Source organism: Rhinopithecus bieti, unplaced genomic scaffold, assembly GCF_001698545.2.
Source record: "Rhinopithecus bieti isolate Rb0 unplaced genomic scaffold, ASM169854v2 scaffold_65416, whole genome shotgun sequence".
In the NCBI taxonomy this organism is placed as follows: Eukaryota; Metazoa; Chordata; class Mammalia; order Primates; family Cercopithecidae; genus Rhinopithecus; species Rhinopithecus bieti.
Genome location: NW_016825401.1, coordinates 154,009 through 177,650, shown reverse-complemented (window position 1 = coordinate 177,650; position 23,642 = coordinate 154,009).

The following is a 23,642-nucleotide window of genomic DNA, read 5'->3' as shown; positions in this document are numbered from 1 at the left end:
TTTTTTTTTTAGAAAAAGGGTCTTGCTATGTTGCCCAGACTGGTCTTGAACACCTGGGCTGAAGTGTTTCTCCTGTCTTAGCCTCCCAAAGTGCTGAAATTAAAGATACGAGCCACCACACTTGGCCAAAACTTCTAGCATTTAAAAAGTTACCAAAGAATAATGTTTGCTTCTTTTAGGGTCACCACTTTGTCTCAGGCTGAAAATTTTGCAAATGGTATCAAAGGCTTGTTTTGACCAAATCAATTATTTACCAATTTCAGCCTTTTCTTACTCACAGAAGGGCAATAGTGAAGAGAATAGAAAAGGTTTGGTGGGGATCCCCTGTGTCTTGGCTTACATTAATTTGATATATACCTGGAAGAATCTGATGACAGCATGAAGGACACCTTGACAAATGTAGCAGTAGAGTTGACTAAGGCTACAGAAGTAGAATTAGCACTGGTGCTGGATCAACAGTACTGATGAGGTGTCTAGACTAGTGAAGATAGCAAGGAAAGCCCCAGACAGGCTCAGAGGTTGCATGAATGATTGCCTATGACAGGAGGCAAGAGCCATTCAACTTGTCATTACAAGCAGAGCAAAATGGGAAAGGGATGCAGCCTGCAATAGGGATCTATTCACTGACTAAATCTCAAAGTAAATCCCCTCACCTCAAAAAGTAGTTAAAGCCATCGAACTGTCATAAAACTCTCCAAAGGCCCTGATACTAGCTACGCAGTATATGGAAAAGTGAAGTAATATATATTTCTCATAAGAATAGAAAATATACTTTGGGAGGCCGAGACGGGCGGATCACGAGGTCAGGAGATCGAGACCATCCTGGCTAACACAGTGAAACCCCGTCTCTACTAAAAAATACAAAAAACTAGCCGGGCGAGGTGGCGGGCGCCTATAGTCCCAGCTACTCGGGAGGCTGAGGCAGGACAATGGCGTAAACCCGGGAGGTGGAGCTTGTAGTGAGCTGAGATCTGGCCACTGCACTCCAGCCTGGGCGACAGAGCCAGACTCCGTCTCAAAAAAAATATATATATATATATATATAGATTTTTATTAGTTTTTAATATATAAATGAATTACAGCTATGAGCATTTTATCATAATCAAGTAATCTCTACTCCATTTGTATTTGGCAAACCTATCTTCAAGAATATGTTTAGCGATGTTGAAATTTCATGACTTTGCAATCCTTTGTATCTTCTTAGAATCTTCTGTGGATTTTTTTTCTCCCTAGTTACTGTAAATATTTAAAATTGTTGGTTAGAAACAAAACATTAAATATCTCTTCTCTTTTACCAGTGCTATTATTCAGTTTCTAAGCTTAATGAAGAGGTTCCTTTCATGTCTTTCTCTTTGCTCTTTCTGTTCTTTCCCACCATTATCTCTTTCTCTTCTCTGAGTCAGATTTCCTGAGAAAGATAAAAAGGAATCATCAGTGTCTTAGAGTTTAGATGGGGAAGAAACAATGCATTAACAGTAGTGAGTCTGAACTATGTAATCATACATAGAAGGGAGAGAGTCAAAAGTAATCACCTTATGTGTAAATACTGGGAACTCATCAGCAAGCAATACAGAGCAGTTATATTTCAAAAGTAGTAGTATAGTAATGAAGATACCCATTTGGGAATAGTGGGTACAGATATGATTTCAAACGATGAGACTGAATGAAATAATAATAAAAAAACAAGTATAGATAGGAGAGAAAAGTTCATGGACAAAGCTCTGGAAACCCAGCAAAGAAGACTGAGAATGAACAGCCAGTAAGATGACAGAATTAAGAGAAAGAGAGGTTAAGCATTTCAAGGAGGAGAGAGTCATTAACTAAGTCAATTGCTATTGATGGATAAAATAAAACAAAAAGTGAGAATTGGTCATTAGATATAGCAATACAGACACTGGTAACCTTGATTGAGTACTTTCAGTAGAGTTATGTGGGAAAAAATACAGATCAGAAGTTCAAGAGAGATAAGGGAAGAAGCAAGATTAGAAAACTTTTGAAGAGCTTTGTGGTTAATTGTGGGAGTAAAAGAGTGTATTAGCTGGAGATAAAACTGCAATCAAGCACAGGTTCTTTTCAAATGAGAAAAACACCATATGTTTGTATGCTAATGGGAATGATACAACAGAGAGGAAAATCTGAGGATAAGATGGGAGAGGAAAGAACTGTACTTGAGTAGACAAGAGACCAGTATCTAGTACAAAAGAGTATGTGGTCTTAGCAAGAGCACAAGCATTTCATCTGTAGAAGCAAAAGAGATGAATGTACTAATTAGTTTGCTTGTGGTGATCATTTGACAATGTATGCATATATCAAATTCTCACATTCTACACCTTAAATATGTACAACTTGTGTTTGTCAATTATATCTCAATAAAGCTCAGGTGAAAGAAAGGTAGAAAACATGGGCATAGATATGATAGATGGGTAGCTATCTTGTTGGAAATTCTTTTCTGACAGTTTTTATGTTCCCAGTGAATTCCAGGGTAAGATCTGAGAGTATGGGGGATGGAGAAAGTATTAGAAAAATTGAAGTGAAAGAAGATAAAAAATAGTTACTCAAGAGAGTAGGAATGGAAAATGACTTGGGAATACAGTATGATTACTGCAAAGCTTTAAGGGCCTCTTAAAGATAAATTATTATGAATTTAAATTGAGACATATGTATATGTCAGTTGTGCAAGCGCATGCAGAAAGAAAGTAAAGAGTTGGATCTAACCAGGCAGCGATTTAGCCAAGGGAGAAAAGCAAGTAATAGAGGGACAAAGGAGTTGATAGTATATGCAAGGAAATAATCATGATTGACCATGGTATTAAATCTAGGTGAGGAGGAAGGAATACAAGCGTAAGGAACAGTGAAAGGCGATGGATAAATGGATCAAAGGTTTTAAGGTATTAAAGCTCCGTAGATTATAGGAGATGGCTTACTAGAGAGAGTAAACAGAAAAAAGCAAAAAGTTGCAGTCACAGAGTGAGACAAGATAGCTGTTATTTTATTGAAGATCAGAAGCAATGGAGTAGTGCTTGTATTTCTCTCAGGTGATGGTCCTAGCCACAAAAAAGTCCTGCTTTCCATAATACATGCATTGGAAATTTGAGGCATTTCTAAATTAGTAAATAATCCCATTTGGGAATCTACAAGTATTTTGAGAGAGGAGGTTTCATAAAATTATGTGAGAAGATTCAAATATCTAAGCTATAGCTTCATATGTTTGCAACTATACAAACAAGCATATTGGCCAAAACACTGAGGTATCTTTTCTTAACTGTCACTATTTGTGTAGCTGAAGTTAGTAAAGGCTTTTCCCTACAGATGAATTTACATCTTGCTAATCTGAAATTTAAATGGAATTTAGAATTTCCTTTGCTATTGAATTGTCATTTAATCTCGCTAATCTAGATATTTTAAAGATATATTCCTTAGCCGTGCACTAGGCTTTGAAATTAATTAGTATACAGATTCCCTGAAGTGTACATTCTCTGTAAATTGAGTGCAAAGAGGATCAGTGTTCAGGCAGTGAAAATCACTTGTGGAAAATACGAGCACTTCCAAGCTCATTGCATTTCAGTATGCCAAATGTTTTAGTTTGGCTAGTTCTTGATCAGTGGGCATTTCAATTTTAATGCTGAACTAATTTGGCCAGACAGGAACAAAATGCGTAAGTACATTTGTCTATCTATATGATTATGACTATATCTAAGGTTGCAGGACTTATGCATAAGAAAGAAGAAAATAATAAATTATATAGATATGAGCACTTCAATGGTCATGATTTGGCAACCTCTGAATCATGAGACAATGAAGTGGTATTCCCTTCAAATTTAGCTATCTTTATTCAGTTATTCAAAAACAAATATGGAAAGCTTGAAAATCTATGTTGCCAGACAGCCCCTGGTCTGGCCTAAGTAGTAATTACCTGAAAAAGTTTATTAGCGTTTTGGCTAAATTGTGCATGAACGGGAGAACAATGAATATTTCATTCACAAGTTCAACAATATCAGTCTCCTGAAAAAACCCAAGATCACTCTTGAGTGACAATCGATGAATGATATTTAGTCACCAATTGCAGACTACAATTATTGTCTTTGCATGCGTTAGGTTAACTTTCCTAGTTCTAACTTACTTTCTGTCAAAAACAAAAAGTCTAGTCTAAGTTGCACAAAACAATAATGATGAGATAAAAACAAACAAGATGTGTAATCCGCTACACACTTGTCAGGACTGATGGACCCATATATTTGAGTCTTTTCTTACAGGTTTCTGAAGTATCACTCCCCAATAAAAAAAATTAATTAGTGTTGAAATGCATAGATGAGGAAAGATAAGGTTTATTGGTTTATATACAGTAAACTGTAAAACAAGTATATAGCAGAGTAAAAACTAATAACATATTTTCAATAGCTATTTTTTTTTTTAACCAACCTACTACACACAAGCATAAGCTACAGGATATGGAGGCTTTAGAGGAAAGTTGCCAAGAGGCAAAACACAAATAAATATCTATTATGCAAGAAAAAAAGTGATAATCACTCAATAGAAGTAGAAATAAGTGAATTTTGGAAAGTTTCCTAAAGGCGATTGAAAGGATTTGGACAAACATCAATAGTATAAGGGAAAACAGTGGCAGGGGAAGGAGGAGGGAAAGATGGGTGGAAAGCTTGCATGCAGGGAGTCTAGAGGCTGTATTTGGAGCAATGGTGATGCTCACTATGGCAGGGACATAAGACTTACTTATGAAATAACAGGGAATCAAATTAGAGAGGTCGATTGGGCTGCATGCTGCATGAACATATAGAAACCAGCAGTTCTCTGACAGGTGCAATGGCTCATGTCTGTAATCCCAGCACTTTGGGAGGCTGGGGTGGGAGGATCACTTGAGGCCAGAGTTCAAGACCTGCCTGGGCAACATAGTGAGACCCTGTCTTTACAAAAAGAATTCTAAAAATTAGCCGGGCATGGTGGAACACACCTATAGTCCCAGCTGCTCAGGAGGCTGAGGTGGGAGGATGACTTGAGCCCAGGAGTTCAAGGCTGCAGTGAGCTATGATTGCACTGCTGCACTCCAGCCTGGGCAACAGAGCAAGAACCTGTCTCTAAAAATTATAGTATAAACAAGCAAGCAAACAAACAAACAAACAAACAAACCAGCGATTCTCAGAGTGTCATCCAGAAACCTCTGGGAGCCCCTGAGACCATTCCAGGAGGTCTGCAAGGACAAAATGATTTTAATAATATTAAGATTTCATTTTTCCCTTTCACTCTCATTCTATCGTGAGGGTAGAGTGGAGTTTTCTAGAGGATACGTGGCACGTGATATCTCAGCAGATTGAACGCCTGTGGGGCAGATATGAGAAAACAATTCTTCTATAAAGCCAGACCTTAAAGAGATCTGTAAAACAAAACAAAACAAAAAAAAGTAGAACAATGTAACTCTTCACTAATTTTTTGTTTTGGGAAATAGTTATTTTCATAAAATATTGCTGTTGTTAACATGCAATATGCTTTTATTTTAAATGTATTAAGACTATTTAAAATTTACTCTAATTCTTAATATGATAAATACGAATATATTTAAGTTACATTTACGGGGGGGGAACACTTTGGTATCTTCAATGATTTTAAAGTGCATAAAGGAGTCCCGAGACCAAATGTTTGAGAAATGCTGGTATGGATTGATAATTTAGGCTTTCTCCATTAGGAAGGATTTGAAAGAGGCAGAAGCGGTGATTGGAATTTATTGAAAGTGATGGGACACAGTCAAAGTTTAGAGCTTGCCCATATTTATTGCTATTTCAGATTTCACTGAAAACAATGTTTTGCAGTATTTATAAAATTGCCCCTTTCGCTTTTCTAAACAAGTTTCCTTCTGTTAAAGAGCACATAGCATTTATGCTAGGCACCTCTTGTGCCCTACTTTTATTTATTTATTTATTTATTTATTTATTTATTTATTTAGATTCAGGGAGTACATGGGCAGGTTTGTTACATGGGTATACTGTGATGCTGCAGTTTGGGTGTTTATTGATCCCATCACTGAGACAGTGAACATAGTACCAATAGGAAGTCTTGCAGCCCTTGTCCCCCTCCTTCTCTCCCTGCTTTCAGAGCCCCTAGAACCCCTAGTGTCTGTTGTTTCTATCTTCATATCCATGTGTACCCAAGGTTTAGCTCCTACTTATAAGTGACGACATGTGGTATTTGGTTTTCTGTTTCTGCATTAAATCCCTTAGGATAATGGCATCCAGCTTCATCCTTGTTGTTGCAAGGGACCTGATTTTATTCCTTTTTATGGTGATACAGTATTCCATGGTGTACATGTACCATACTTTCTTTATCCAGTCCACTGCTGATGGGCACCCAGGGTGATCCTATGTCTTTGCTATTGTGAAATAGTGCTGCAGTGAACATACGAGTGCATGTGTCTTTTTGGTAGAATGGTTTATATTCCTTTGGATAGATATCCAGTAATAGGATTGCTTGGTCAAATGATCGTTCTATTTTTAGTTCTTTGAGAAAGTTTCAAACTGCTTTTCACAGAGGATGAACTAATTTACATTCCTACCAACAGTGTATAAATGTTCCCTTTTCTCTGCAACCTCACCAACATCTGTTATTTTTTGATGTTTTAATAATAGCCATTCTGACTGGTGTGATTTGCATTTCTCTGATGACTAGGGATGATGAGTATTTTTTCAGATGTTTGTTGGTCACTCCAGCTATTATTGTCATCATCAGTCCTGCATAGGCTTCAACCATTCTGCCCAGGTGCCCTCAGCCTTGACTCAGGCCTGCACCACCTGTGTTACTCTTCGATCTTGGGATCCTATGGATCATAGTATGAGATGCCCATGGGAACCCACTTTGTGCTCACACATGTACCCCACCCGAAAATGTACAATGCCATTATTGAACAATGAACGATAAGGACCAATAAATAAACATTTCCACCTTTTCTCTCCCTGAGTCAAAAGTTCTGAGGCACATTTCCTAAGGCTTCTCACAAGGTGCCAAAGGAACAAGCAATATTGTTTATTAGAGTAAACAATTTAACAACCCAGCCTTGTTTGGTTTTTCATCCTTTCTGGTTTTAACTCCAGTTTACCCTTCACTTATTTTTCTTGAGATGACATTTGCAAAATACCCTTAAATAAGAATGTAAACCAAATAATATGTTAATAATAATGTAGTTCAGCAATAAAATGTATCTATTGGTTAAGCCTCTACTGGGTACTGCTACTATTACTGCCACTCCCATAATAATAATATTAATAATGACAATAATAAGTTAAAGTACTCAATGAACCAGAAAAATAAAATATTTTAAGCCCTTAAGATCCTTCTCTGTATTAAGTCTGAAGAGTAATGGCCAAGTATCTAATTTAACATTTTCCCAGTGCCTCTGAATTTTGCACAATTTTTCTGTCTTTAACAGAAACATTTCTCCTATGTATTCAACTTCATTCTATCCCCATTATTACCATGTAATGACATCTCATAGGTCACTGTTAACTTCCAAAATTTCCTCTGGCAGAAAGCCCTCTTCTCAGGACTTCCAGTCAAAGTTATGGCCCCAGTTGAGTGTGCTGAGCATACTTACAAGAAATAAACCTATCATGGTTGTATTAATAAGTCAGAGACTATGACCCTCTCATTTAACACATTCTGCTTAGTAATTATTAAATAACTATGAAGGGAAGCTTAGTGCCCTTTTAGTAACCTACCTCATTCATAGTTTTGGCCTTGTGGTCAAGATTGACACAATTTTAAATATAATCACTGTTTCCCTAAGAATTATTATTCCATTTGCTGTTTCACTTGTTCGTTACATATAAAGCTGACTACTTATTACTTGAAATATGTAATTATGTGAAACATAACAGAAAATAAGCCTCAAATTTGTCATTTCTAATTATCTGCAAATGTCAATGTTTCTTGAAGTATTCTTCCTGTTTAAGTATAGATTTTGTAGATTCCTGGTAAATTTTAAGCCATCATATGGAATAGCTCAAATAATATCTCTTCCTAAAAGCTTCCTTGAGCATATCTACCACACTAGCACAGGTAGATTTAAATATTTCTGTACCCCACTTTAGCATATTAAATAGCACCATATTTTACTATACATACTGATTTACTTGGTTGTCACTTTAAGTACTTCAAGAGCAGATATCATGCTATATACATTTTGCATGTTCAACGTATAGCGCGGTACCTAAAGAATAGCAGAGAATGTTACATAAATGAATAGATGAATGAATGGATAAGAGAATATGTCAATCAGTAAATGAATGACTACATTAATAAAAGAACAAATAAATGAATAATTAAAACAAGTAAGTTCAATAGTGTACCTAGTCAGAACTTCAGAAGTACAATAAAAAATTCTAAACCAATTAAAGAAGGCTTTTTTTTTTTCTTTTACTTCCACTTTCCATTGCAGTCTTTAAATTGTTTCTGATTTAGTGGAAATGAAAAGATACTTTTCACTGAGCTAATTTTTCCATTTTAATGTTCTTTCTGACTTTAATTAAATATCTTCCATAAGCTTGTCTTTTTGCCTTCTCTCTCTCTCAGAAGTGAAGCAGTGTGTGCTCAACTCACAGGCTTCATGAAGATTTCACAGCTCTATTTTTAATGCTTGCAGTAACAGTTTCAACTGAAGACACGTGTTAATAATTTTTTGTCCTATTATTATTAACTCCAACAAACTGTTACAGAGAAATAATTGTCCTCATCAGAATTATACTAATTAATGTTACATAATCAGTGATTTGCCATCACAGAAGCTTCTTGTGCTCTTACAACTTGTTGTTTTCTGCTGGATGCCAAATTTGTACCTTTGTGCTTTTACACATTAAGTAGTAGTGTGGTCTACTCTAAAGACTAAGAATTTAGAGGTTTAGAAGCAAGCTAATATAAGTTAACAGGACAATTATAGTTGTTTGATTAACATTGCTGCTTAGAGGTAGTGCAGGATTTTGTTCATCAATCTTGCTTTTGTCTTATATTGTGTTTTCTTTTCTGGAAAGGTCAGTTATTTTGTGTATTTTTGGCATGGCAAGAGTTATGCTGCAGTGCATGACAGACTTGGTTACATTTGCTTTTTTGTAACTGTACTTAAAAATTTGCTTTTGGTCATTTGTCTGCAACTATTTCACTTTCCTAGCCTGGAGCTTTTAAATCATCAATCATGTGGGGGGTGTGTGTGTATGTGTGTGTGTGTGTGTGTGTGTGTGTGTGTGTGTGTGTGAGCTGGAAAGCTAGCTTGACAGTTTTGATGGGCTATTATTGTACTTTAAATTTCATTTGTGGAAGATTGCATTCGACATTTCAGATTTATTATGCTACCTTGAAAGCTGGAGTTCCATAGGGCTCTGTCTTTGATCTCAGGTCATCATTAGTTAATGCCAATGATCCACAGCCTACCCCTGGTGAGAATAACTCCAAACACTTGTGAAATACCATTTCACTGTGGCTCTTTCATCAATGGTAATTATTTTGCACAGCTTGGGAATATTCTGTACGTATTATAGGAACTCTTCCAATATAATTTCATGAATCATTAAGATAAATAATAATTAGAAATTGCAGTTGTGTTTGATTAAGTATAAATAATAAAATTACAATACAGTGATACTTCTTTTTCATACAAATTGGAAGTAGGAAAAGGACACTAAGAGTTTCCTCCAACTAAGAGTTTCTGTTTTCGTTTTCTCTTTTGCTGCCACTGGAAAGAATTTCTGGCATTGCATTAAATCAAGACAGAGTATGACTATAATTAATACTATTATTAAAAACGTCATGTGTAGGTTTACTTTGCTTTCAGCAGAGCTTCTCTAACAGGTCTACTTTAAAAGAAAAGAATAATAAGGCAAATCTACTTTAAAAGAAAAGAAAATGAGGCAAACACTCATTTTAACAATGCATTACAAACAGCATCTTTGTAAAAGAAATTCTGTTTAATGTTTTGAAAAGATCAAGTGGTTCACAAAATTATTTATACACTTAGTAATGCTATAACGCATTAAATATGTTATGCTATAGCAAGAAAATATATTTCCAATTGTAGTTTTACATTCTGGCACGTAGAAATAATCATTCCTTAATTTTCCTTATTCTTTCATTCTTGAAACTCTGAAGAGCAATTTCATCTAATTAAATAGGGACAAACTGCTTGGGGCTGATAAGGAGGATAATTTCCCAGCAGTACCTCATTCAATGCTACAGCATCACTCATTTTCTTATGGTGATATCCTCTAGGTTTTAGAAATATCATTTTTATGCTCTTCAAATGCTCTGAAATCACAACATACCTGTGTCATTTCTTTCTTATACTTTGCAAATAATTGTTATTCTATTCACCAATTTATAATGATGCTTATGATTTCCTTTATAATGCCAAATGACTTCCATCGATCACTAATTGATCACTACATTTTATCTTGAGTAGACAAAATTATCTCTTTCAAGTTACCTTAAGCCTCAGTCAAACCTTTCTTTTGCATCTTTGGACAGAACTGCACTATCAATTTTACATTTTATTTTATTTCCTTAAGCACTGGCCATTAAGGTCAGGGACATTTTTCAAAGAACAAAATAAGTGACAGAGCATGGCAGTGAAAAAATAACGCATCAGAGAATTCTCTCTGCTTAGTGTCCAGACAGTGCTATTTGGCTGAGAACATTTGCAGCACAGTATACAAATGCTCACTGGCCTAAAGGATGCAGTTGGCCTGCTGCACTAGCTCTCCTGGGCTGAGAATGTGTGATAGCATTCAACATGTGCATCATAAACATGTGTGTGTGTGTGTGCACACATGCATGTGTGTGTATACACATATATAAACAATGTACCATAACAATATGTATATGTAAAATAATATTTTTATTAATGAATTGTACATAAACATTAAACATCAGAGAGGTACAAATTGATGTTAATCTAGTTATGTGTGTAATACTCAAGTCTGCAGAACTCAAAGGAATTGAAATGGTAAGAAAATAGCACATCCCTTTCTCTCCTTCTGTTCTCAAATATAATTTTTATGTGCTAATTAGCTACTAGGGGACTATAGTTCTTTTCTATTTTCTTTTGATCATGGGAACTGAGAAGATTTTCAGAAATATATTGATGTTAACAGAATCCCATTATAACAAAACGATATATGTGACCACATGAGATTGCTTTAAAGTGATTTTTATTTCCATTGTTGTCAGAGTCATCTTGTATTCAGCTTTAAGATATAAAAGCAGTTTCAGAAAATCTCATCAATAATGTGTATTATAGAAACTACCTGTAGGTGTCATAATGATGATGTACATTTCTGTTTCAATTAACTTCAGGGGAAATAAACAAAGTTTGATTATATGCAAAACCTACAAGAATGAGGACCTCCCAACTCAGTGTACAGAGTGATATTCTGCTGAAATAATTGGGCATGTTATTTGTTTGCTCATATCAAACTCTAATGAAGACACGTTCTTCCATATGAGCCCAAAATTCCTATTTCAAATATTTACCTTCACATGCATACCCTTTATCTTCTATGCAAGATAAAATTTCTGGCTTCCCATTATATTTTCTTTCACTTTCCTTCTGCTAACTGAACAGTTCTTCCTTGTGGGAAATTCAACTCAGGGTAGTCAGATGAGCCAGTCTCTAGCTAACAGAGACCTCTATCTCTCTGGCCATGTTGGCATAAGAGGTGTAGGGATACCAAGGCAACAGAATCCTCCCTGGAGTTTCATCTGAATGGTTGAAAAAGTGGCTTCCTTTTTTTTTTTCACTGGGAGAGTTGGTGTAAGAATACCACAAGCCTGAACCCTAGCACTGTCTGCTACTGGCCTGACGTCTTTGCCACAACATGGGAAGAGATTGCCTGAGAATGAAGCCAACTTTGTGGAAAGCATAAGAAATAACCAAAGAAAGTAAGAGGAATATCATCATGACAAAATTTGAATCCCTAAACCCAGTCTAAGTAAAGTTTACTCCTTGGACAACCCTCCTTCTCCAACCAGTTATATGAGGACAAATGCCCCTTTGGTCCTGTAGCTTGAGTAGATTTCCGTCACTTGCAACTTGCAAATTTGTGACTAACATACCTGCGTGCGCGCACACACACACATATTTAACACTTGCCGTATTGGACATACAGGATGGCACATCATATTTGGACAGTGTTGAAAGTGAAGTTTTAAAAAGAAGTAAATTTTCTTGACTGGTAGCCTGAGACAATGAAGGGGTAACTTAGAGGAAGGTAAGAAACAGGATGCACTATGAACCTAAAACACTGTTTTTTGGAAGAAACATATATTGCCACTTTACTGTTCTATCTCAAGCCTTGATGGCTATGCTAAACAAAGTTTCAAACCAGATTCCAACCCCAGGTTTTTCTCCTTGACTCAAATCCACTCTATAGTTGACTTAACCACGCTTCCTTTCTTTTTATCACATGCTCAGCCTAACAAATAATTGAATGGTAAAGAATCATCATATATAGCTTCCTCCCAATTTGTAAATTGACATAAAACTACTCCATAAAATTAGTTGTTTGGAATTCCCAGAGCTGTGAGTGATACCTTTGCATGCCACCTTACTCTTAGTACACCTACCTCTAAGCTGCCTTTTTTGACCACATGCTGGAAGTTACGTGTCAGTTACAAGCTGACTGTAGAAAATGGCAGGAAGGAGAGGGGCTTCTTCTCAGCCTTACCTTTAGGTAAACACATGGTAAAATATCCTTTGGAAAAAATGTATGTCTTCTCTTAATTAAGTAAAAGATAGTTTGATCACTTTTCTTTCAGGAAATCAAAAAAAAAATTGAATCCTCACTGAATGGAGGGGAACAAAGAGCTCAGATTCTAAGGACAAGGAACAATCCATTAGGTATAGGGCAGAAGCTTAAAAAAAGGAGAGGACTCTGATTAAAACACAAAACCAAAAAGTATTTTTCAGTCTCTTCAGGACTTAAGTCATAACTACCAACCCTTAACATTTTGGTGCCTACTTAAAACACTTCCAACTTCCAGCACCTGCAATTCTTTGCTGAGGGCTTTCTCTGGCCGGTGGAGTCTGTTCTGCCTGTGTTCAGGGCAGGCAGCCAGAAGTTCTGGGGAATTAATGTTTCGAACCTCAGCACTCACAAGCACTGACTGACAGAGGTTGGTATGTAAATTTCCTAGCTTCCTTACACTTAAGCTGGAAACAATCTGAGCTGCATATTCTATGTACTGTTTCTCATAGCTCCTCAGAAGGATTGACTTCCAGTTGTTCACAGTAGTACCTTGACAGTCAATGCACCCTTTATTGTCCCTCTCACTTTCCTATCTAAATTTGTTACTTCTGTACTGTTGTTCCCTTCAATGAACTCCAAGCCAATTCCAAATCCTTGTCCCAGGGTCTCTTCTTTGGGATCCTAAAGCAGGGCACTTACTAATGTTAACTGTTATCCTTGTCCCAATCTCATTCATGGCCAATTAAAGATGGCCACAAAATATTTGACACTCCTGCCATGGACAGGTGGGATCTAAGGCTCTTCTGAACCTGGGCCAAATAATTCATAATTATTATTATATCCAAACAATATTTGTTTACATAAGGCACTATTATTTCTTGTCTCTTTTTAGACTACTTCTATTTGTATCTTAACCCTGCTTTCTGGACACTCAATTTCATTCTTCCTGTAGTATAACATTTAGTATATATTTTGTTAAGGATTTGTTTGCACTCACAACTCGTGGTGTTTGTTTTTCTAGAATATACTTTATTTCAGTACCATTTCCTTAATAAATGTTTATCTGGATATAAAATTTGGCTAAATGACTAGATATAAAATTTTAAGTTGCTAGTTATATTTTCTCAGTGTTTTAATTCTTCCTCACTGTCATCTGTTTCTATTGTTGGTGTTAGTAAATGTGCTAAGTTTCATTTTTTGTCAGTAATATTTTGTGTGATTGCTTTTAAATATACTTTTGCTTGAATGTTCTGTATTTGATTAAAGTGTGTCTAGATGCAGAGTTCTTTTTATTCATTCTGTTTGGGGTGTGCCATGATTCGTGAACATAAGAAATCAAGATTTTCTTCACTCCAGAAAATTTGTAGGAATTATGTTTTCCATGTTGTCTCTTCCCTACTCTCTGTATTCACTCTTTATTTTCAATTAGAAATACATTGGTCTATCTCATCCATTCTTCCATTTCTCCTAAGACTGCTTTCATTATATTTTACACTTTAATTCTCTGTGCTTCATTCTGAGTAATTTATTCAGCTCCTGTTTCCCGTTTGCTCCTTTTCAATAGATATATTTAATTTTCTATTTAACCCTTCTATTAATGTTTCCATCCTTACATTTTTCACTGCTATAAGTTCTTGTTAGTTTATTTTTTGCTCAGATTTTTCAGAGCATCTTGTTTCTTAGTTGTGCTTTCAATCTCCTATTTTTAAGACATTTATACATATATTTTATAATTTCATTATCTGATAATTCTTTAACTGTGCTGTTTGTTGTCTCTGCTGATTCTTATTTGTTATAATTTGCCTCTAATATATGCATATAATATTGTATTTGCAGTTGTGAATTAATCTTCAGGAGAGCTTTTCTGTAAGAACCCCATGCAGCCTGGATTGCGAGTGCTTTGTTTTTAGAAAGCATTTGCATTTGCTTCTTTCAGTGATAGGGCACTAATAACAGATAATCAATTTGTTGGCCTTATATGTTCTTGACCTGTATGGCAATATAAATTAAAACCTCAACATTTTATGAAGGCAAGAATTTGGTTACAGACACATACAAGTTTTTGTTGTTTTCCTGAGAGCCAAGGAATAGGTAAGGATGTTCAAGCATTCTAGCTTTGTGCAGTGTCATCTAACTCTCTACCTAGACAAACCCTAGTGCTATGTCTTTGTGGGAATGTGCAAAACCAAGCATCCTGTTGACCTACATCAACAAAAACACCTCCACACAACGCACAGCTTCAGTGCCCACTTTTCATGCATATCACAGCTTTCTCTTTATGACTTCTTGGCATTTTCCTTACTCTCATTAATTAAAATATGTATTTAAAAGTATTTATTGTATGTTAGCCAATGTTTCTAGATGTTTTCAAGTGGAAAGGATTTTCTATCTTCTATTAAGTGGAGCCAGAGGAAATTTCTATTTTCTTTATCAGTCCAAAACAGTTCAACATCATTGACTTCCTATAGTTCAACCTAATAATTATCTATATTTCTGAAAATGAATATCTCCATAGTTTTTCATTCTGTTAAATAAATGGTATTTACTGGAAATAGCAGTTAGTTTTTGGTGGTTTTGTCAAGAAGTTACCTGATATTTGGATAGAATTTATGGACTATGTCTGAACAAGGACTATTTTCAGTGTTACATCAGATTCTCAGTTGAAAAATATCACAATAAAATCTTCAGGGTTGAATGATTTAATTTAGAGAGTGGCAAACACCCAAATAATTCTTCAGTTGCATTTAGTTAGTTATATGTAATTTAACATATATTTTAAAATGTGTAGCTTTCTTTCATCAAGTGAAGAAAATACATGTTGTGAGGGAACTAAACTCTGAGTAAGCTAACCATTTGCATCACAGTTTAAGAAACCTTTATATTTATCCTGAATTTTTAAGTTTGCCATATGTTTGTCCATCAAGTGATAGATTCTGGCTACCCCAGAAAGAGGAAATTGACTAAATTTCTCATTGAGATAAATTGATAAGATAGATGAAATTTCAAAAATGATCTTTCTAAGTATTTTCATTGTCATGAATAAGTGATTTTTGTTTGTTTGTTTGTTTGTTTCCTAATTGCATTTCAAAATCATTATACCTTTTACGTTCTCAGTACTGCAGGATAGAAAAGCAAATTCAGGACTCAATATGCATTTTTTTTCAGGGAGCACACTAAAAGAATGCAGAAAACATGACCACAATTTGTTCTTCTTTACAATTTTCTCTGTTTCATTCAACAGTCGATTAAGATCAGCCAGCATATTTTTGAGTCATAAATATGTGGAGAATAAAAAAGTTCACATATTGGCATTGTCTAATAGTCACCTTCATTCAGTTCATAAAATATCCCTTAATTAAATAGAAACCTCTTCTCATGTATCATCGTGTTTCAGTAATAAAAAAGTATATGATAAGAATTTCTGTCTTGTATACATACCATACATAAGGCAAGTTGGCTTACACTTTACACATCAGTGTTTCTTCCACAGATAAGCTACATAAATGATGGCATATTGGATGGTGAAAGTGCCTCTAGAGTGTGTACTTCTGATATGCAAAGACATACCATGTCAGTTTATAACTGTATTGTATTTTGTTCTGTTTTCCCTTATAATCATTCACTGGCTATGAAGCTTTTAAAAAATTGTATGACAGACCAGCAGCGGTGGCTCACGTCTGTAATCCCAGCACAGTGGGAGGCCGAGGTGGGTGGATAACGAGGTCAAGAGATCGAGATCATCATGGCCAACATGGTAAAATCCATCTCTACTAAAATACAAAAAATAGCCGGATGTGGTGGCACGCATCTGTAGTCCCAGCTACTCAGGAGGCTGAGGCAGGAGAATTGCTTGAACCTAGGAGGCGGAGGCTATAGTAAGCCAAGATCACACACTGCACTCTAACCTGGGCAGNAATCATTCACTGGCTATGAAGCTTTTAAAAAATTGTATGACAGACCAGCAGCGGTGGCTCACGTCTGTAATCCCAGCACAGTGGGAGGCCGAGGTGGGTGGATAACGAGGTCAAGAGATCGAGATCATCATGGCCAACATGGTAAAATCCATCTCTACTAAAAATACAAAAAATAGCCGGATGTGGTGGCACGCATCTGTAGTCCCAGCTACTCAGGAGGCTGAGGCAGGAGAATTGCTTGAACCTAGGAGGCGGAGGCTATAGTAAGCCAAGATCACACCACTGCACTCTAACCTGGGCAGCAGAGTGAGACTCTGTCTCAAAAAAAAAAAAAAAAAAAAAAAAAAAATGGCTTTTTGTTATAAAATTAAAATTTGAAATGGTATAACTGACTGCTGAGTTTTGCTTTCTTCTCACATATTTGAACAAAATCTGTTAATTTCATACAGAAAATGATAATTTTTATCATGTTCAGGTAAAACTCAATTACCACAGAGGTCATTACACTTTGTTTTAAATTGGCACATAAACTGTGAAGCCTCCTTGTAACTATTTGTAAAATGTTCATAACAGTTTAGGCGTTGCAACTCAGTATAAATGATCACCAGTTTAATGAATCTAATTTAAAACACACTTCTTTGAAATTTCCATTTACAATTTTCTTTTGCTGCTGCCTTTATGAAATCATTACATGCTCAGAGATTTTGTTCTGAGAACAAGCAAATTCACATTCTACATTCTACCACAGACCTAATCGCTGCTTATATTTATTGCTTTATGTTTTGTAGTAGTTATGATCATATTTTATCACTATCTTCATGCTTCAGTGAGTGACTTTTAAGCTATTGATCCTTTTCTGTGAATTGGGGATACAATAAAGCAATACCCCAGTTACAATAAAATGCAAATTTAGCAAATTTAATTAATAAAATTCAATTTATATGAAAATATCTTAGTCAAGACAAATTAGTCCCTGTTAAATGAATGTTAGCCTAGACCAACTGTCTCACACAGTACTTGTAGTCCATTATTAAAACTTAATAATAATTATGGATGTAATAGACTTTCTGTGAAAATAGTTAATCTCAAATTTTAAATGTATGAAATATATGTGAACCAAAGGTTTCATCTTTTCATATTCATAGAAAATAGTCAAATCCATGTTGGATAATTGATAGTCTGCCAGAAACTACACTTTTAAGAAAATGATTCCAGACAATGGAGAGCCATTCTGTAGAGGAAAGACATAATTTTCATAAGCAAAAAAGTAGTCCAGAGCTTATTTAAAAGGTTCAGATGATAAATAATAGGGCATGAATTAGGGCAGAGGAAATGGTTATGCAGAAAGAGGTAATGCAATGGAAACAGGAAACGATAAGCAGAAATTTAATGCAGAGCCATTTTTTTGTAGAAAATTTGTAGTCTCTGTTTTATACCTATAGTCTTTCTTTACCAGCCTTCTGAAAAGGAAAGTATATCATGTCTATGCTCCCCAACACAATGATCAGAGACCTGCTCCCATCCACTTCACTAGATTTATTAACAGCATTGGACTTACATGAAACCCTATCCTCTTGGTTTTCTTGATATGACACTTCCATCTTCCCTATGCCTAGAACATTCAACTGAGCTCCCTGATTCAAAGAGTCAACTATTTACTTAGCATTACCATTTTCATTTCTAATAATTATCTATAAAGTGAACTCTTTATTAATACCCATACCCTTTGCTTTCCTAGTTTTCCTCGTTTCAGTAAGTAAATTGCTGATTCCATTACACAAGTCATTGTTCATCACCTGTCTATCACTAAAGCATGTCAACACCAGCTCCAAAACATACTCAAAAGTCACCTCCACTGTGACCACTCTAAGTCTAACCACCGTCAACTATCAACTGGGCTGCCTCTTAGCTTCTTTGTTAGCTTGTAGGTCAGTCTCTACATCAGAAGCCAGTTATCTTTCAGAAACATAAAGGAGATCATGTTACCTCTTTACCTAGAACTCTTCTAAATAAGGACTAAAAGATTTTACATGAATTCAGCCAAGTCCACAACTCAAATCCTTTTACTACTATACCCCTGCTTGCTAGGCTTTTGTCACACTCACTTTCCTTTTACCCCAACAAAACAATAAATCTATTTCCACCTTAGGGGCTTTTCACTTTGTATTCTCTCTCTAGAATAATCTTGCCTCTGGTCTTCATATGCCTGCCTTTTGGAACCCTTTGGATCTTTGATATGAAGTCATTTACTTAATGAAATGTTTTCTGATTAACAAAATTATCATGGCAGTAACTCTTAAACATATTTACCCATCTTAATTTCTTCACAGTAACTTTAATTATCCAAAATTAGCTTCATATATATATTTATATATATATATGTAATTTATTAGNCTCAGAGATTTTGTTCTGAGAACAAGCAAATTCACATTCTACATTCTACCACAGACCTAATCGCTGCTTATATTTATTGCTTTATGTTTTGTAGTAGTTATGATCATATTTTATCACTATCTTCATGCTTCAGTGAGTGACTTTTAAGCTATTGATCCTTTTCTGTGAATTGGGGATACAATAAAGCAATACCCCAGTTACAATAAAAATGCAAATTTAGCAAATTTAATTAATAAAATTCAATTTATATGAAAATATCTTAGTCAAGACAAATTAGTCCCTGTTAAATGAATGTTAGCCTAGACCAACTGTCTCACACAGTACTTGTAGTCCATTATTAAAAACTTAATAATAATTATGGATGTAATAGACTTTCTGTGAAAATAGTTAATCTCAAATTTTAAATGTATGAAATATATGTGAACCAAAGGTTTCATCTTTTCATATTCATAGAAAATAGTCAAATCCATGTTGGATAATTGATAGTCTGCCAGAAACTACACTTTTAAGAAAATGATTCCAGACAATGGAGAGCCATTCTGTAGAGGAAAGACATAATTTTCATAAGCAAAAAAGTAGTCCAGAGCTTATTTAAAAGGTTCAGATGATAAATAATAGGGCATGAATTAGGGCAGAGGAAATGGTTATGCAGAAAGAGGTAATGCAATGGAAACAGGAAACGATAAGCAGAAATTTAATGCAGAGCCATTTTTTTGTAGAAAAATTTGTAGTCTCTGTTTTATACCTATAGTCTTTCTTTACCAGCCTTCTGAAAAAGGAAAGTATATCATGTCTATGCTCCCCAACACAATGATCAGAGACCTGCTCCCATCCACTTCACTAGATTTATTAACAGCATTGGACTTACATGAAACCCTATCCTCTTGGTTTTCTTGATATGACACTTCCATCTTCCCTATGCCTAGAACATTCAACTGAGCTCCCTGATTCAAAGAGTCAACTATTTACTTAGCATTACCATTTTCATTTCTAATAATTATCTATAAAGTGAACTCTTTATTAATACCCATACCCTTTGCTTTCCTAGTTTTCCTCGTTTCAGTAAGTAAATTGCTGATTCCATTACACAAGTCATTGTTCATCACCTGTCTATCACTAAAGCATGTCAACACCAGCTCCAAAACATACTCAAAAGTCACCTCCACTGTGACCACTCTAAGTCTAACCACCGTCAACTATCAACTGGGCTGCCTCTTAGCTTCTTTGTTAGCTTGTAGGTCAGTCTCTACATCAGAAGCCAGTTATCTTTCAGAAACATAAAGGAGATCATGTTACCTCTTTACCTAGAACTCTTCTAAATAAGGACTAAAAGATTTTACATGAATTCAGCCAAGTCCACAACTCAAATCCTTTTACTACTATACCCCCTGCTTGCTAGGCTTTTGTCACACTCACTTTCCTTTTACCCCAACAAAACAATAAATCTATTTCCACCTTAGGGGCTTTTCACTTTGTATTCTCTCTCTAGAATAATCTTGCCTCTGGTCTTCATATGCCTGCCTTTTTGGAACCCTTTGGATCTTTGATATGAAGTCATTTACTTAATGAAATGTTTTCTGATTAACAAAATTATCATGGCAGTAACTCTTAAACATATTTACCCATCTTAATTTCTTCACAGTAACTTTAATTATCCAAAATTAGCTTCATATATATATTTATATATATATATGTAATTTATTAGTTTATTATCTATTTCCTGCTAGAATGAGTGCTGCACGAGTCTAGGAACTTTTTGTTATGTGTTATTACACTGCCAGTACCCAGAAGAGCACCCATCAAAAAGAAAACATTTAGTAAATATTTGTGGCATAGATAGTAAGTTAACAAATGGATAATTTGGTAATCAAAACAATAAGAAATGTAAGGAGTAACGAAGAATTAACAATGACTGAAGCTGAGAGTCTAAATGACTAAGTAAATAGTGATGTCATTAATGTGAATACAAAACCCAGATAGAGGATGGAGTTTAGAAGAGACATCTTGAATGGGCCAAATAGCAGGTACCAGAATATCCACATAGTGGTTTTCAGTAATTTGAAGCTTAGTGGAGAGACTGGAACAAGAAACACAGCACTGGATTCATTTGAATGCAGATAAGTTACAACTGAAGTGGTCGTGCTCACTAAAAGAAACCATATAGAAGAGAATGACAAGCTCTGAAAGTCAAGGAATGAAAAACATTAAAAATCAGAAAAAAGGAGAAAAACCTAAGAGTAGAAAAGTACATTCAAATTCACATAAGCCACAGATGAGGTGAGGAGACTCTTTCACAGGCAGCAAATAATCAATATCACCAACCATGAAAAGTGTTCAGTAAATGCTGAGTGGGATGGAACTCAGGAATTTGAACTAGACTAATATAGTGATATCTGAAGTCAGTTTGTAAATATTGGGGAGTGAGAGCTGATGAAGCACTAAAGACAGTGAACTACTCTTCTAAATTATGGCACCAGATGGTAGGAAAACTATGGGATGCCAATTTGAATAGCTTTTTAAGCTAAAAGAAACAAACAAGTCAAGAAACAATGGTCCGAGAAGTGGGAGGATTAAAGATGAAAGTCAGAGGGACGTTAAGATATAACCAAGGGGGCAGGCAAAATGGGGGTCAGTATCGTGATTGGCGAGTGTGTGAAGCCACACTCTGAAACCAGTGATGGCATTTATCACCTAAACATCATGGAGGTAATGTGGGTAGATAAATAACATGTCTTATGGACTGAAGCTCCGTGAAGATCATGTTAAATAGGAACTTTCAGCAGGACGGCATAAGTGTTATCACTAACAAATTGTCCTTGACAGTTTCACTACTTACATAATCATTGTGAACTCTCTTTTGAGTTCTGCTGCAAATACTTGCTCAACCATCCTAAACAGCCTTATTTCCCACACCCTCTTTAATTCTAAAGGAAAAAGTATGGCTAACAAGGAGTTACATAAGAAAAGATTTTAGAGCACATTTTTAAACTAGTTTTAATTAAATAATAATAGGATGACAGCATGCCCAAGACAGAGCCAGTGTAAATATTAATTGCACCTCTTTTTCTCCTTAAATGTATTCCAATTTTAGATGGTAAATATTATGATTTATAGTATCCTAAATAAAAATACATAATATTATAATATATAATATTTTAACAAGAACTTATGGTATAGCTAAAATACAAGATCACATTTCAACAATACTTAGTGATTCACAACCAAAAACAAAATGAGTAACAGAATTTATCCAAATTTGTGACTTGTCACGTTGTCATGGAATAAAACAATATCTGCATGTAGTGAGCAGCATGTGCCAGGGACTGTTCTACACTGCTAATGTGTGTGGTTTCATTTACTCTTCACACTAAACCTAAAAGAGAGGTCTTTTATAATTCCCACCAAGCAAGACTGGGAAATTAACTAACTTGACTAAAGTAATAGCAAACGATGGACCTTATAACCAAAAGAAGACCATTTGTAGAATTTTAAGGTATTGGTTAGTACAGAAGTAAAATGATGGGGATGTGATTTAGGAGATAAATGAAGCCAGAGGGAGACTCTATATTAGGATAATCAAAAAAAGACAAGAGTTGAACATAGGAAAAAACATATGTTCAATAGAAATAAGAGGCTAACTGAGCAGGCAGTTAAAAGGCTGTGGTCAAAGAAAGGGATCTGAAACTTTAAGGCCATGTCCAGAAAACCACATTAAATTTTGACGGACCTGAGGAGTAACCGTGCTTGTGAGTGCCTGAACCACATTGGTAAAGCAGAGAAAAGTTTTGGAAATTAATGAAGTCAAGAAATTATAAACCAGGAAGTTAATCTAAAAAATATTGTTTCCTAAAAATAATACAGAAGTATTAACACCTCAGAGAGAGAAGTAGAAAATAAGAAATGATGCTTTTATGAAACAAACTTTAGGCAAAGCTTCATTGTCACATTTCTTTTAAACACACACATACATGTGTACACACATATATGCACTTAGTCATATTAAAATTCTTTTGAATCTAACAACAGGTATTAAACAGAAACATTTAGAAATGTAAAATTGAATGTTTAGCAAATCCATCTTTTCTTGATGATACTAAACAACTATTAATATGCTAAGAATAACTTTGTCTAATTACCAATTAGAATGTTTTAAATATAGTTTGAACGTATCAATATAAAATAGATTTACATTTCCATTAGTTTCAAACTAATTTCCCATATGGTCAATGTACTCTGGCATATAAAATCTATATGATCTCTCAAATAGTCAGTCTCCACTGACCTAATTATGTAAGGAGAAAGAATTTGCTTTGCTTTTATTCAAAAACTGTTCATTTCTTTAAGAAGTCCCTCAATAGAAACAGATTTCATAACTTAAAAAGGAAACTCATTTAATCAACAGATATTGTTCATCCCTTTGTTTGTTCCAATAATTGCTACATTTTTAACACCAAAGGAAAAATTACTGAGCTTGTCCTTAGAAGACTTTCTTTTTCTCATATTAAAACAGGAAAGATTATACTTATGCCTAAGTTGAAATAGTGATAAACTCCTGCCACTATTATACAGCAGCCTCATGAAGAAGCAGCACTTGTGGTACTTA